Genomic DNA, 14536 nt, shown 5'->3' on the forward strand with positions numbered 1-14536 from the left:
AACAAACAGAAGCTGTGGTTGCGATCTTCCACTAGGTTACTGCGATTATAGGAAGTGGTTTCTTGATCATTAAAAAGTTATAAAATTCAAAATGTCCAAATTACACATTGTTCAATAACAGTTACAAGCCACAAAGAGTAAAATATTTTTGTAAGTATTACAAATAACAATATTGATTGTAAGTGTAAATTTTTTAAATGATGCAGGAATATTAACTGACAGTTGGGGTGAATTTACTTATGTATGCAATTGTAAATGTATATAATACACCAACAGCTATGGCATAGCTACCATCCTATAGCAATTGTAGTTTTAAACTTAATGTATGTGGCAGCCGTCTTTACCTTCACAAGCTGGTGTATTTTTGCTCTTGTGTTTAAGTATACATACACCAAAACGCTAAAGTGTTAAATGGAGACTCTGCTTTCACATGCATTTTGTGTAAAATTACACAAGGGTTGTTACAGTGTTACCACCGATGTCATGTCGGATGTACTCTATCCAAACCATTAATTTTTACTTTCAAATGGCATCAACAAAATACATTAATATATTAACAAACTTAAGTAATCAAAGACACCAGAGCATATTTGGTAACTAAGTACCGTCTGCATTTAAAATGAAACATATATAGTTTGTTTAGTGCCATCGGTACGTTTTGTTTTTATCTATTACGCACAGAAAATTTTTTAAGGAATTCCTTAGTATGATTTCCTAAACGGTAGAAAATCGTAATTGAAAACATATCTACAAAGTTATAATAAATGACAACAAAATTAATAGAGTGGAGAGCTAAACGTATCATAAAAAGGAAAAATAACACATTGTCGCAATAAATGTAAACATTTTGCTATTCATTATAATTCCAAAATGGAACTCAGGGCCAAAAAATTTCATTTTGCACTATTTGGCTAAGTTGTGCATACGTAAAAAATTTAGGATATGTGAACGAATAGGTATATCCTTGTGTGTATGCATAGTTCTTTGATAGAGTTTATATTGCTTTATAAGGCAAGAGTTTTGTTTATCGAACTTAAATTACCTTTTACTTCTTTCTCTTAAATTACTTATAATAGTTAAATTTACTAAATTTTTTAAGGAAGTTTTCAAATTTATCTGTATGACAATTTAACTTTATATTCGTGTGTTTTTAGTTTGAGAATAATGTTAATACGGACATTTTTCTTGGCTGTATGTAACAGAATACTTTTATCTTTATAAAACCTTCTCTCTTGTTTAGTATTTTTTATGTTTACCATTTTAGCCTACCAAAATTGTATTTCAGTACTTTTCTTTGAATTTTTTCTTTTGAAACACATTCCGTTCCGATAGTTATATAGTCATTTGGTTTTTAATTAATGTCATTTGTATCCTCCTTCCTTTTAATTTCCTTTCAGCCGTAAATTCACGTTATCATTGCGCGTAATTGCTGTGCTGGCGTTATTGGTTCCGAATACAAAGTCGAACCCTATCTGATGCTTAAAACCATTTTACTCAGGCCTCGTACTTTAATCCTTGCTTCAAGTAAATGTTTCAATATGTACCTATAATGGTTGTTTCAAAACGTAAAAATGTTTCGATTACGTAGTTATCCCACTTTAGATTTAAAAGCTAACGACGTATATATTACGTGTTAATTTTTTAGAGAAGTTTTATTGAGAACGAACTTATTCCTTAAATGCATTTAAAATTGATTTCATCTACCTTTATTACTTTGATGCCTTATTTTTTGTGGTGGCAACTTTAAACGTTGGTGTATTTATCAAAGTTACAATTTAAATCTGTCATCAATAAAGTTTTGTCTTTAAAGTTACTCTATATTAAAGTGCGAGCGTATACCATATGAATTCAATGGCTAATTGAAAAAAAATTACTTAAACGCCATTTTGAGTTAACTGTGTTTTTAATTATCGTAGTCGTAGAGCTACATTTCATTTTACAATAGTAATATAGGAATGTATGTCCGCCGCCAGGCTTCAGGCTGTGGTGACTGGTGGCGACCGCCATCTTGGAATTGTGACGTCACGGCGGCCAATTTGGATGACCGTGAAATTAACCTTTGACCTTGACCTTTGATCCAACAGCAATTTTGGATACACCATATTGGATCCGCCATCTTTAAATCGAGCGCCCCACTCACTAAAGATGAAATTTTTGTCACGGCCGCCATATTGATTTTTTCTGTTCCGCTGGAGGCTGCCATCTTGGACACCGTCGAAATTGTTACTGCTGTTTGTTCCTAGAGAGCGCCAGCATTGCTGTGTCTCATCACATAAGGACGATGTTTCATATCCTACCAGAGCTATTATGGTCCTTATCAACAAATTAAATTAAATTTTTTATGCAAAATACATTGAAAGCACTGTGATACGAACCATCGCAGCTCTGACCTCTCGGTTGAAAAACATACGTCTTTATCCGCACGGCCATGGAGGCATTTACCAGACAGAGAATTAAATAAGGTATATATAAAAATAACATGCATAGTCGGACTTCTAATTTTTTTTAAATTTGATGTAATAATAGCATTACCTGTTCGAGACAGAACCACCATCTTGTATTAAGATGTAACCGTTGCAATTTCCGTTACGGCCATGATATTGAAATTTTTTATGTATTATCTGATTTAAATGAAAAAATTTAACATTTATAAAAACTCAATTAGTATAATTTTAATAAAAATATTTTAAAAACATACATTTAAGACATGGAGTTACGAGTCCTCGGTTCGAACCAAACGAGGACAAAATAAAAATGACGATCAAACCTTCCTACACGGAAGCCACCTACAGACTAACCTCCCACCACTAATACCAAGGTATATATCGTCAGCTGGTATGACGTCAAGTCCGCCATCTTGTCTTCGTCCGCTGGTGGCCACCATCTCGTTTTCGTCTGCTAGAGTGCTCTGACGCCATGTTTGTATAATTTTAGGTTCATCATACATTTGACCTCGACTGTTGACATTAAACTTTGAACTTGAACTTTGACCTTGACCTTAACTTTGACCGTGAACTTTGACTTTGACCTTGAAATTTGACCTTGACATTGAACTTTGTCCTTGACCTCGAAATTTGACCATGGCCTTGACAACCATCTTAGATCCGCCATTTATTGTTCAGTAATCGCTACCAGGAACGATAGTTAACATATATTACCTGCTAGATGACATTGCCACCATCTTTTTTCATCTCCTGGAGAACCTCTCTTGTATGTGTGTACTTGTCTGATAGAGTGCACTACCATCATACTTGTTTAAGTTTTACCCGCTAGAGTGCAGTAATAATTTATTATTAATGTGACATCCGCCATCTTATAATTTGTAATTATTTAGCTAGAAATTCGGGAAAAATTCCAAAATTCATTAATAAATTTGCAATTAATATACTTATTGATTCGATCGAATCCTGTTCTTGGTTCGATACCGAGTCGATACAAAAAATTAATTTTATGTAAAAAATAATAACTTCAATAAATTATGTTCAAAATCCTAAAAGAGGCTTAAAATCCTCTACTACCAGCCTCCAGTAAGCCATTATGACCGCCATCTTGAAAATTAGTATTTATTGACCTAGAAATTCGGGAAAACATTCCAAAATCCACCGAAAAAAATCACTCATTAATTTACATAATGAATCGATGGTTTCCGGTCCTCAAATTGATTCTTGACCAGTGCCAAGTTTAACAAAATAAAAAAAATTAAATTTTGTATTCTGTTTTCCATTACCTTTCGCGTAGTTTATCAATCATTCACTCTAAGAAACACAACTCAAGACAGTATACGACAATCTTCGACGAATTAAATACGTTGCCGAAAAGCCTAATATAAAAGTCTAGTTTTTCGATATTTAGCATAATCTCTAAAACGTTAGTGTACAAATCGATACATACATATAGAGCAAACGTCTTCGGACCACGAGACCGGGTCATAAACAATGTCAGACGTATAGACCAGTCATTTCCGAACCTTCTTCATCGACAGCTAATTAAATTCAATTAAACCAACGTAAAATGTTTTACGCTTACAAGATGACTCAGAATCCTATCAAAAAGGCAGCACATTTTGGAAGCACCATCAACAAAAAGGAATTAACATCAACAAAAAAATACCACATTTGGAAGGACAATAAAAAAGACAGCATATTTTGGAAGCACAATCAAAAAGGCAGCACATTTATAAGCATAAACAAAAAGGCACCACATTTTGGAAGCACAATCAAAAAGGCAGCACATTTTCGAAGCACCATACACAAAAAGGCAGCACATTTTGGAAGCACCATCAACAAAAAGGAAGCACATTTGGAAGCACATTCAAAAATGCAGCTATTATTAGTTAGAAATCAGAATACCAGAAATGAAACATTAAATTTTTACATTCAATATTTAATTTATTTCTCAACATTATACAAATGCAAGTAAAACAAGCCATTATTGTGGGTAGCCAGCTTCCCTCAGTTCTTTGAGTATGAAGGATATTTCTTTGATGCATGAATAGTTTTCTGCACAAAGCGAGCCATGTAGAAATCTTAGCCGGTCAACCAATATGTTTGGATATTTACATGACGTGTAATCAATCTCTTCTGCCACCATCTTCCTTGCATGTTTATTATAAATACTTTTAATATTACAATCGTCCCAGTGTTCATAATAAGCTTTATCAGATTATGTTAGTATAACACGCCGTTTCCATGGTTTCGGTCTCAGGACACCGCCACATTCTTCGATCTTGTCAGCTTTAGGTGCTTCATCACAGTCTATGCCTTTGTGAACAGCCTCAGAGTCACTGTATCAATCACTGTAGAAGGAATCGTCTTCACCCATATTACCGTAAGAATTCTGCCTGTTTGTGAACTTATTTGTAGAACCAGGATAGAGTTCTAGCACAACCAATGTTTTTTTTTTCCCAATTTTTTAATTTTTATTATAAATTGTTTTCTGTGATTTTTAGTTATTATGTAAAACGTGAGATGGTTTTATCCGTGTGCTCTCAATTATTCTTGTCAATATTTTGATGGTTTTCTATGTGTGCTCCTGATTATTCCTGTGGTTTCTCCAAGTGCTTCTGGTTATTTCTGAGAAATCGATCTCTGCATGAAGGATTGTTTACCTAATACCCATGCCATTTTATCTAGAGTTGCAATTAAATTGTGAATTTCTGCTACTAAATCAGCACTTGTAATATTTTTTATCAGGTGGAACTAAAAATATCATTACTCGGTCCGATAATATGTGATAAGACGGATGAAAAAACATATCATGGACGAACTTCCTTGTCCTTGGTGTCTAGCGAAGCCATCCTTCTTTTGCGATCGTTATTGAGCATCCCGCATCCCACATAAAATAAATAAAAAAAATTATGACTCAACACAACATGTGACGACATCTCATGCTAATAATCGGGACTACTTCTAGCAAGTTATTTTGTATGAGATAACTTAACTCTCGCTGATGAAATATTAATAAAATTATATTTAAGTAAAGGATCTAATTTAAAACTCTCAGTATGCATCTGGCATTAGTCTCAGTATCTAATATAAATCCTGATTCGATGTCTGTCACTGTATCGAAAGGACACAAGTGTAAGTTTTGCAGCAAAGAATTTATCTTGAGAAAGAATGACTGTGTTAAAAATCCACTACGAAATATGATAAGTTGTGTTCGATGTAGCAAGTCGTTTACGCGGAGAGAGAGCTTTAAAAGTCATGACAGAACTTGTAACGCCAAGCCTGCTTACAAGCTAGAGGAAAACGATGGATCTACTAGACTAAAGAAGAGTGATCTGCATTACGAAAATAATTTTCCTTGTCTTGGGAGAGATTATGTTCGTGGCTCTTCTGATCTCGACAAAGAACAAAATTGAAGGACTTTGATGATTTATGGAATATTGAAGACAATGGAAGAATCCTTAACGTGAAAAGTGAGAATACATTCCAGCCGAATTCAAGTCGATCTTTCCTACTTTGTAAAAATGATGGACTTCTAAAAAGGAAGCATGAAGACGATAAAGAAACTTCGACATCATCGATATCGAATTCTTACGATAATCTGGTACGATAATCTGGGTGAAGACGATGACTTCTACGGTGATTGTTACAGTGACTCTGAGGCTGTTCACAAAGACATAGACTGTGATGAAGCACCTAAAGCTGACAAGATCGAAGAATGTGGCGGTGTCCTGAGACCGAAACGATGGTAACGGCGTGTTATAATAATTAAATCTGATAAAGCTTAATACGTTCGCTGGGAAGATTGTGATATTAAAAGTATTTATAATAAACATGCAAGGAATATGTTGGCAGAAGAGAATAATTACACATCATGTAAAGATCCAAACATATTGGTTGACCGGCTAAGACTTCTACGTGGCTCGCTTTGTGCAGAAAACTATTCATGCATCAAAGAAATATCCTTCATACTCAAAGAACTGAGGAAAGCTGGCTACCCACAATAATGGCTTGTTTTACTTGCATTTGTATAATGTTGAGAAATAAATTAAATATTGAAAGTAAAAATTCTAATTTTTTATTTCTTGTATTCTGATTTCTAAGACTTTGTTCTCGTAACCATTGCTCCCAAATGTGCGACCTTTTGTTGATGGTGCTTCCAAATGTGCCTCCTTTTTGTTGATGTTGCTTCCAAATTGTGCTGCCTTTTTGTTTATGGTGCATCGAAAATGTGCTGCCTTTTTGATTGTGCTTCCAAATTGTGGTGCCTTTTTGTTTATGCTTCTAAAATGTGCTGCCTTTTTGATTGTGCTTCCAAAATATGCTGTCTTTTTTATTGTCCTTCCAAATGTGGTATTTTTTTTTGTTGATGTTGCTTCCTTTTTGTTGATGGTGCTTCCAAAATGTGCTGCCTTTTTGATGGGATTCTGAGTCCTCTTGTAAGCGTAAAACATTTTACGTTGGTTTAATTGAATTTAATTAGCTGTCGATGAAGAAGGTTCGGAAATGACTGGTCTATACGTCTGACATTGTTTATGACCTGGTCTCGTGGTCCGAAGACGTTTGCTCTATTTGTATGTATCGATTTGTACATTAACGTTTTAGAGATTATGCTAAATATCGAAAAACTAGACTTTCATATTAGGCTTTTCGGCAACGTATTTAATTCGTCGAACATTGTCGTATATTGTCTTGAGTTTTTTTCGTAGAGTGAATGATTGATAAACACCGCGAAAGGTAATGGAAAACAGAATACAAAATTTAATTTTTTTATTTTGTTAAACTTGGCACTGGATCAAGAATAAAACCGAGGACAGGAAACCATCGATTCAATATGTGAATTATTGAGTGATATTTTTCGGTGGATTTTGGAATGTTTTCCCGAATTTCTAGGTCAATAAATACTAATTTTCAAGATAGCGGCCATAATGGCTTACTGGAGGCTGGTAGTAGAAGATTTTAAGCCTCTTTAAGGATTTTGAACATAATTTATTGAAGTTATTATTTTCACATAAAATTATTTTTTGTATCGACACGGGATCGAACCAAGAACAGGTTTCGATCGAATCAATAATTATATTAATTGCAAATCTATTTTATGAATTTTGGAATTTTTCCTGAATTTCTAGCTAAATAATTACAAATTACCAAGATGGCACCCAAATTATAAGATGGCGGATGTCACATTAATAATAAATTATTACTGCACTCTAGCGGGTAAAACTTAAACAAGTATGATGGTAGTGCACTCTATCAGACAAGTACACACATACAAGAAAGGTTCTCCAGCAGTTGAAAAAAGATGGTGGCCATGTCATCTAGCAGGTAATATATGTTAACTATCGTTTCTGGTAGCGAGTACTGAACAATAAATGGCGGATCTAAGATGGTTGTCAAGGCCATGGTCAAATTTCGAGGTCAAGGACAAAGTTCAATGTAAGGTCAAATTTCAAGGTCAAAGTCAAAGTTCATGGTCAATGTTAAGGTCAAGGTCAAAGTTAAAGTTCAAAGGTTAATGTCAACAGTCGAGGTCAAATGTATGATGAACCTAAAATTATACAAACATGGCGTCAGAGCACTCTAGCAGACGAAAACGAGATGGTGAAATAATTAAATTTATTTGTACAGCTGTACTAACTAATTCATAAGCCTGATCAGAGCATGAATCCTCCTCATATTCCACTGATATGTCTACACAAAAATATAATATCTTGAATTCCAAATGTTATCTTGGAAATCAATGATTAAAATTTATCAAAGGTTCCTAAAAGGCTTTTCTGTTATTTTAATACTAACACTCTTCTTTTATAAATTTATTTATATAAAGTAAAAAATAATAATTTTAAGCTTAGAGTTAAATATTTATTTCAACTTGACAAAAAAATTTTCTATTCCATTAACATAATCTTTAAAATTATAAATTTGCATAAAGTTACTGTATAAAAAGGTATATTTTAAGGATCTATATTTAAGTAACTTTCATATGATACAGACACGCAAGATACTTCTTCAATAACTTTGAGCGTAGAAAATGTTTCTGAGTGCCGATAGTGTTTTCATTTATGTGTTCATCAGCGTGTGTTTTTCCACAACTTAAAAAAATTCACAGTTATAGAATACTGCAAGGTTTAGAGCAGGAAAAATGTAGCTTCTAGCACTATTCAGGTACCCTCAGCGGACAAGTTAAGTCACTTAATTGCAACTGAAAGGGGTGTAATGAGACATGAAAACGCGAACAAACTCTGTGTTGGCTAATGTCCTGAAATGCTCGGCAATGTTCTCCCATATTCCACACAAAATATTCCCCCAAGCAGAAGCTAGTCCTTCTTAATCACAAGGGAGTACGCATCGCAACACGTAGCTTTAACAAGGTCGAGGAGAGCAACGTTGCTCGACAGTGCCAACAACCAACACTTGGCTCCAATCTTTTCTGCTTGGCGCTGGGCCATCATATAAAGTGAGTTGTTTTGCCAATAAATATTGCCACTTTCTCTCACATGATATGCTTCTGCCTTTATTCAAAAAGGTTACTATTTCATTTAAGTTAATTGAGTAAATAACGTTGAGTGCTACGAACTAATTTACTCTAAAATAAATAAACTTTGCATACGCATGTGATATTGTCCCCTTACGTATATTTCAAACAGTCTTTACTGTGCAGTTATAATTTCTCACTTCCATATAATTCAAAGGAGTCCTTACAACTTTGTGGGAAATTATGTGATTAGCTTCGTCAACAAGTTCTAAACACGTTTGAAATGAAATAATTTGCTAACGACTAAATTAAGTTTGCTCACTAATTAAAGTTCAAAGAAAAATTTTCTTGAAGATGACAGTCACTCCACTATTATTGACGTATTTTATTCGGTCTATGCTGAAATTGAAGTATCGCCCGGCTAGCTCAGTCGGTAGAGCATGAGACTCTTAATCTCAGGGTCGTGGGTTCGAGCCCCACGTTGGGCGTTTATCTTTTGTAACGGCAAGTTAACATTCCTTTTAATTTACTTCCCTTAACAGGTAAAAAAAATATTTATGATAATATGATAGGCACCAGTGTTTGTGATAAGTATGCAGAGAATTGTAACAGCTGGTAAAATAATTAATATGCAACTACTGGTTTTTATGTTAATCCTTACGAAAAAGTTCTATACTATATTTTTAGGCGAAAATAATGTGTACAAATCTTCTAAACACAAAAATAATTATAGTTACTTCATTTCTAAAAGTGATGCCAAAAACTCACACAAATGTCCGAATCACATTATGTGAAAATTACATTGTGTTGTCAGAGAAAATTAAATAAATTTGTTTCATATAAAGATTACTTAATAACTTAACCAAACTAATGTTATGGTATTAAACTCTTACTTCCAAAAATAATATTTAAAACTCCAATTTGAAATAATTAAACATTAACTGATATTAATAACAGAAAAATACACCACATCAACTGTAATGCTCTCTCTCATTACAACATGTGATAGCGTGTACTATTATCGCCATTTTATCTGTTAGGTAGTCACTCTCTAAAATATTCAATAGTTTACTTATGGCAAGTCTTATAATACATTTTGCGAGTTGCATATGTTGCAGTTCGCACAGTGCATCCGAATTCACTGTCCACCGTGAGAACGATGGTATGAGATAGAGATATTATTGATCACATACTTGACATGTAGTTTATGGAAATAACATGTTGCTTTTAGATCTTATAATACTCGTATAACTGAACAGATATTTCGTTAATAAAAGTTGCAAACTACGTTATATTGTTATTGTGTATAAATTCCCAAAGAGTTCCGTCATGGTTAATTGTACTGGTACGGTGTAAACTCTTTGGTTAGTCTACACCAAGAGTACGGAACCAAACAACGAGATAATTCGGTGTCCTTCACCGGAATCAAATGTTACATTCTTAAGTTGTATAAAGTCCCAATGAAATTCGTTCACGGCTGAATGTCCTTGTATGCTGTTAACTTGTCGATTAGTCTACACCAAGACAAAGGAACCAAACAAGAAAAGACCATATCCTTCACGGAGTCTAAACACACAACTTTGTTATCTTGTATAAAGTACCAATAAAATTCGTTCACGGCTGAATGTATTTTTTTTATGTTAACTTGTCCCTTAGTCTACACCAAGACTAAACAAAAAAAAACAAGGAAAGACCACGTACTTCGTGGAGTCTAATAACGTTACCTTTTTATCTTGTATAAAGTCCCAATGAAGTCCGTTCACGTCTTTGTATAATGTTAACTTGTCAGTTAGTCTACACCAAGACTACTGAACCAAACAAGTAAACGGCACGCGTCCTTTGCGGAGTGTAAAGAACAGAGAAGATCAAGTTGGTGGCACTCGCGTGTGAGAGCTGGATCAACTCTTTTTTTCTGCCGGTACAGCCGGACAGCGCGGTACACCCCCTGCAAGAAGAGGAACGGAGAACTGTGCAGGGAGTTGTCCTGAAACTCTCTCGCTGGAGCTAGGAGGGGACAAAGGCCCCAGCACGGCAGTTGTGAGGGAGAAGAGTGCGAAGTACCCTTTGATAAAACTTTTTCTGGCAGTTCTCCGTCCCAACTTCGGCTCGTGGCGAAATGCCAGCACCGAGGAGTCGGGAGATGGTCTCGGCAAAATTACAGTCAAATATGGAACACATCGTGGGATCAAACTGCAAATTTTAGAATTTTTTATTTAGAATTTTGCGGATTTATTTTATTTTAGGCTAAAATTTACAGTTCTATGTATACACTGCTCACTTATGCCGTTTTATTGGTTGATTTATTACTGCAGAACTTCCCCGTCTTTGAAGTGGGTCTACGTGATTTGGCCATTTCTACTGCTAGCTGGTAGTTTACTGGTCCACAGTCATATATGAGTTTATGATCCATTTATCAAAGCTATGCAAAGATATGCATGTCTGTAGTCTGCTATGATATCAAAAGTATACACGAAATTTTCGGGTCTCTATCTATAATTTTCGTTGCTTTCTCTTACGTTTAACACTGATTTTTTTAATTTGAAATTTATATTTGATTTTACTCATACACATTTTTGGTGTGAGTGGGCACCAATATTAAATTTTAAAACTATAATGTGTTGAAATAACATACGTATAACCTTCGGTGTCCACTTTTTAGCCCCTTAGAAGAAACAACATATGTCTGCAAGATGAAGGTAATAATATGTACATTAGTCAACGAACGCTGACTTCAAGAACCATCCGAAGCTAAAGCTCATGTTCTTTCACCCAGAACACGTCAACGGAAATAAATATAGTTTAAGCTGAGGATAAATAAAAATAGGATTCCCGTGCTCGCAATTTTTTTTAATTTTAAAAAATTGTTGCCAAACATTAGAAAGTACAATATCTTATTGTATTTCGTGGTTCTACAGGGAATGGTAGGATATTAAGCATTTATAATTTGAGATTGTTGTCTGATGACTGACATATATTCTGGTTGTACTAATATTAAAAATCGAAACAATATTTGTTAAAATTTTCAACCATTGCTGCTAACTATGAGAGTGTTTCATTCAATAATACATGTACGTCAAGTATTCGGCACAAATTCAGGTTTCAATATATTTAGTCAGATAATTATACCAACTTACGGCAGATTTACGTAAATGTTCAGATTGCAGTCGCTGGACACGATCCGTGACAAATAACTGCAACGTCTACATAATGTATGATGTTTATCACCCAAACAAAGAAGCTGGTCATCATATGCATCGCTATAATTTGACACCACAGGGGGGTAGTTAATGTAATGTGGGCGAAGTCGACTTCGTGTTAACACAACGCGGTTGAATTACGAGCCGCTTGCAACACGCCACAGTACGTGTAAAAGGCTGTTGGCAGCGATTATTCATCCCTCCCCCTCCCCTCTCCCCACATTCCCAACCACCCCCTTGCGCTTGCTAAAGAGTTGTTCGGTCTTCTAGGCACACCAAAGGCTTGGGTTCGGAAGGCTAGGGAATTAAGTCCCCCCCCCCCCTCCTTCCTAACATCCTTTAACACATTTATTGCCTGGGGTCGTGAAACTCTCTACTTCCTGCGGCGACGCAAGGGTTCCCGCTCTTGCGCGTTTGCTTATCGCGGCACCTCGGAACGTGAACCGCAGCGGAAGCCGAAAGGTGCTGCAAACGTTTTCGCTGCGAGAAACACCGCGTCCGTTCCACGGACAGCGAATTTATTTATTTTTTTACTCCTCCTAAGCTAAGTGAAAACGTATTTACACAAAATTGCATTATTTGTCATCGGCAGCGAGGTTCTTAAGCACTCAGGACGTGTCTAAAATACACGTCAAAACTGTGGACGTATACGCAGGACATGAAAATAGTTTCGATAATTCTTCTGCTTATCTATAGAGTCGTTACCGCATACGAGCCACATGGATCTGTGTTATGTGGAATGCCATATGCACGAACGTGCGCATGCTGTCTCGGAAACTCGAAAACAATTGAAGTCAGTAGGTGATGTAGGCGAAATTGGTGATCTGAGCAACAGGACAACGAAAAACGGGACAACATTTTACAGTCAACTCGTGCCTTCCGAGTAGATAATACCTCAAATATATCGTAGGTTTTTTTTTAAAGATTTTTAATCTTTGAGATATTAATTATTGTAGTTCCAATTAAATGTTCAGTAACGTGATATTTATTTATAAAAATTTCGAAGCAACATCAAAAACATTTTCATACTAAGTATTTCATTACGTGACTTATTTACCTATGTAATACTATGTACATTTTTATAGATAGTATTACATAATGTTAGTCACGTGTTCTTTTTTTCACAACACTAGCGAATTTAAACTAAACTCCTTCATATCAACATGAGATATGAGAAACACGTTGCTAGGATTACGCTTCCCTCCAGCTTTCCCCCGGTTTCTCAGCTCAAGCAAGTCGAATGGATCGCCGAAAGATTGCTTTCGTATTGCCCCGTAGGTTGGTCCTCACTCCTGAACCCGGAAAATGTCTGAGGTGGGGAGGGGAGTATCACATCACTGTTGGATTGGTTGGATTGTTTCGAGCCTCCCTGTGTATGGGCGGGCTCGCAGCTTCCGGCATGGTTGTGAACCTTGCCGATATGGCATTCCACATGACAGGGTTCCAGTGTGACTCAGTGTTCACGGTCTAATGCAGGTGGGGACATTTTAAACAAGGGTTTCTGGAAAACCAAATTTGTGCTTCAGGCTTCTGTAAAAATACACATTTGGATTAATATATCAAATTACACATACACCGATTGTTAAATTCATCAGTGTCCGGTTTTCGTGTCATTATACTGTACTTGTAGGCACACACATACGTCATTGTAAAAGCGCAAAATATTTGTCAGAGTAAAATTACCATTACAAAAAACTGAAAACAATATAATGTATTTTACTATGTATATTCACCAAACGCCCTTTAATTTACATTATTTTAAGAAGTGGTATTCCCATTAATTCAAGATTCGGTAGGCTGAACACCAAACCTTCGTGAGTTCTATACTCATCTAAGGCACTCAGATTGTTATAAGAATTAACTTGAAGTATAAAAGTGATAACATTTAAAATCACTCGAAAGTATTAATCGTTCATTAACAGCTATAAACTACAAAAAAAATTATTTATTGGAAAAGTTCAAATTAACTTGTTCATTTTTAACGCAAATACAGTGAAACCAACCGACCATTGGGGTAAAATTTCAAATGCATGCACATGTTAATTTATGTATCATGGAGTAAAAAATATCCCAACAGCTATGGCATTTTTTCCTAACGATAGCTATTGTATTTTTCACTCTTGAGTGTATTTTTACTTGAGCTCAAAAGTAAAACTACATCTACTCGTGTAGGTGTAAAATTATACAATATTTTGATGTGTAAACATCTTAGCTCTCGGTATACGGCACTTGGTAGGAGTAATTTCGTGTTAGCAACGGAAGTCAATTGGAAATGAAAAACCCTCGAAAGAATCTCGAAAAGATGGTGGACCCGCGTGATTCATCCGTATAATATTTACTTTCGCGAAAATAGGAGAATCTACTAAGCGTATTTGTTTATCAAACTTAAATTAATAATAGCAGAGCTATCATTTAATACT

At 35.2% G+C, this 14536-nt stretch overlaps 1 non-coding gene across 1 annotated transcript; it reads left to right on the forward strand.

Moving 5' to 3' along the window:
• Window positions 1–9334: 9334 nt before the first annotated feature.
• On the forward strand, window positions 9335–9407 carry Trnak-cuu (transfer RNA lysine (anticodon CUU)). Its single transcript has one exon. It is a non-coding gene; the product is annotated as a tRNA-Lys (tRNA).
• Window positions 9408–14536: the final 5129 nt, after the last annotated feature.

The sequence above is a fragment of the Bacillus rossius genome, chromosome 1 (assembly GCF_032445375.1).
Source record: "Bacillus rossius redtenbacheri isolate Brsri chromosome 1, Brsri_v3, whole genome shotgun sequence".
NCBI classification, from domain to species: domain Eukaryota; kingdom Metazoa; phylum Arthropoda; class Insecta; order Phasmatodea; family Bacillidae; genus Bacillus; species Bacillus rossius.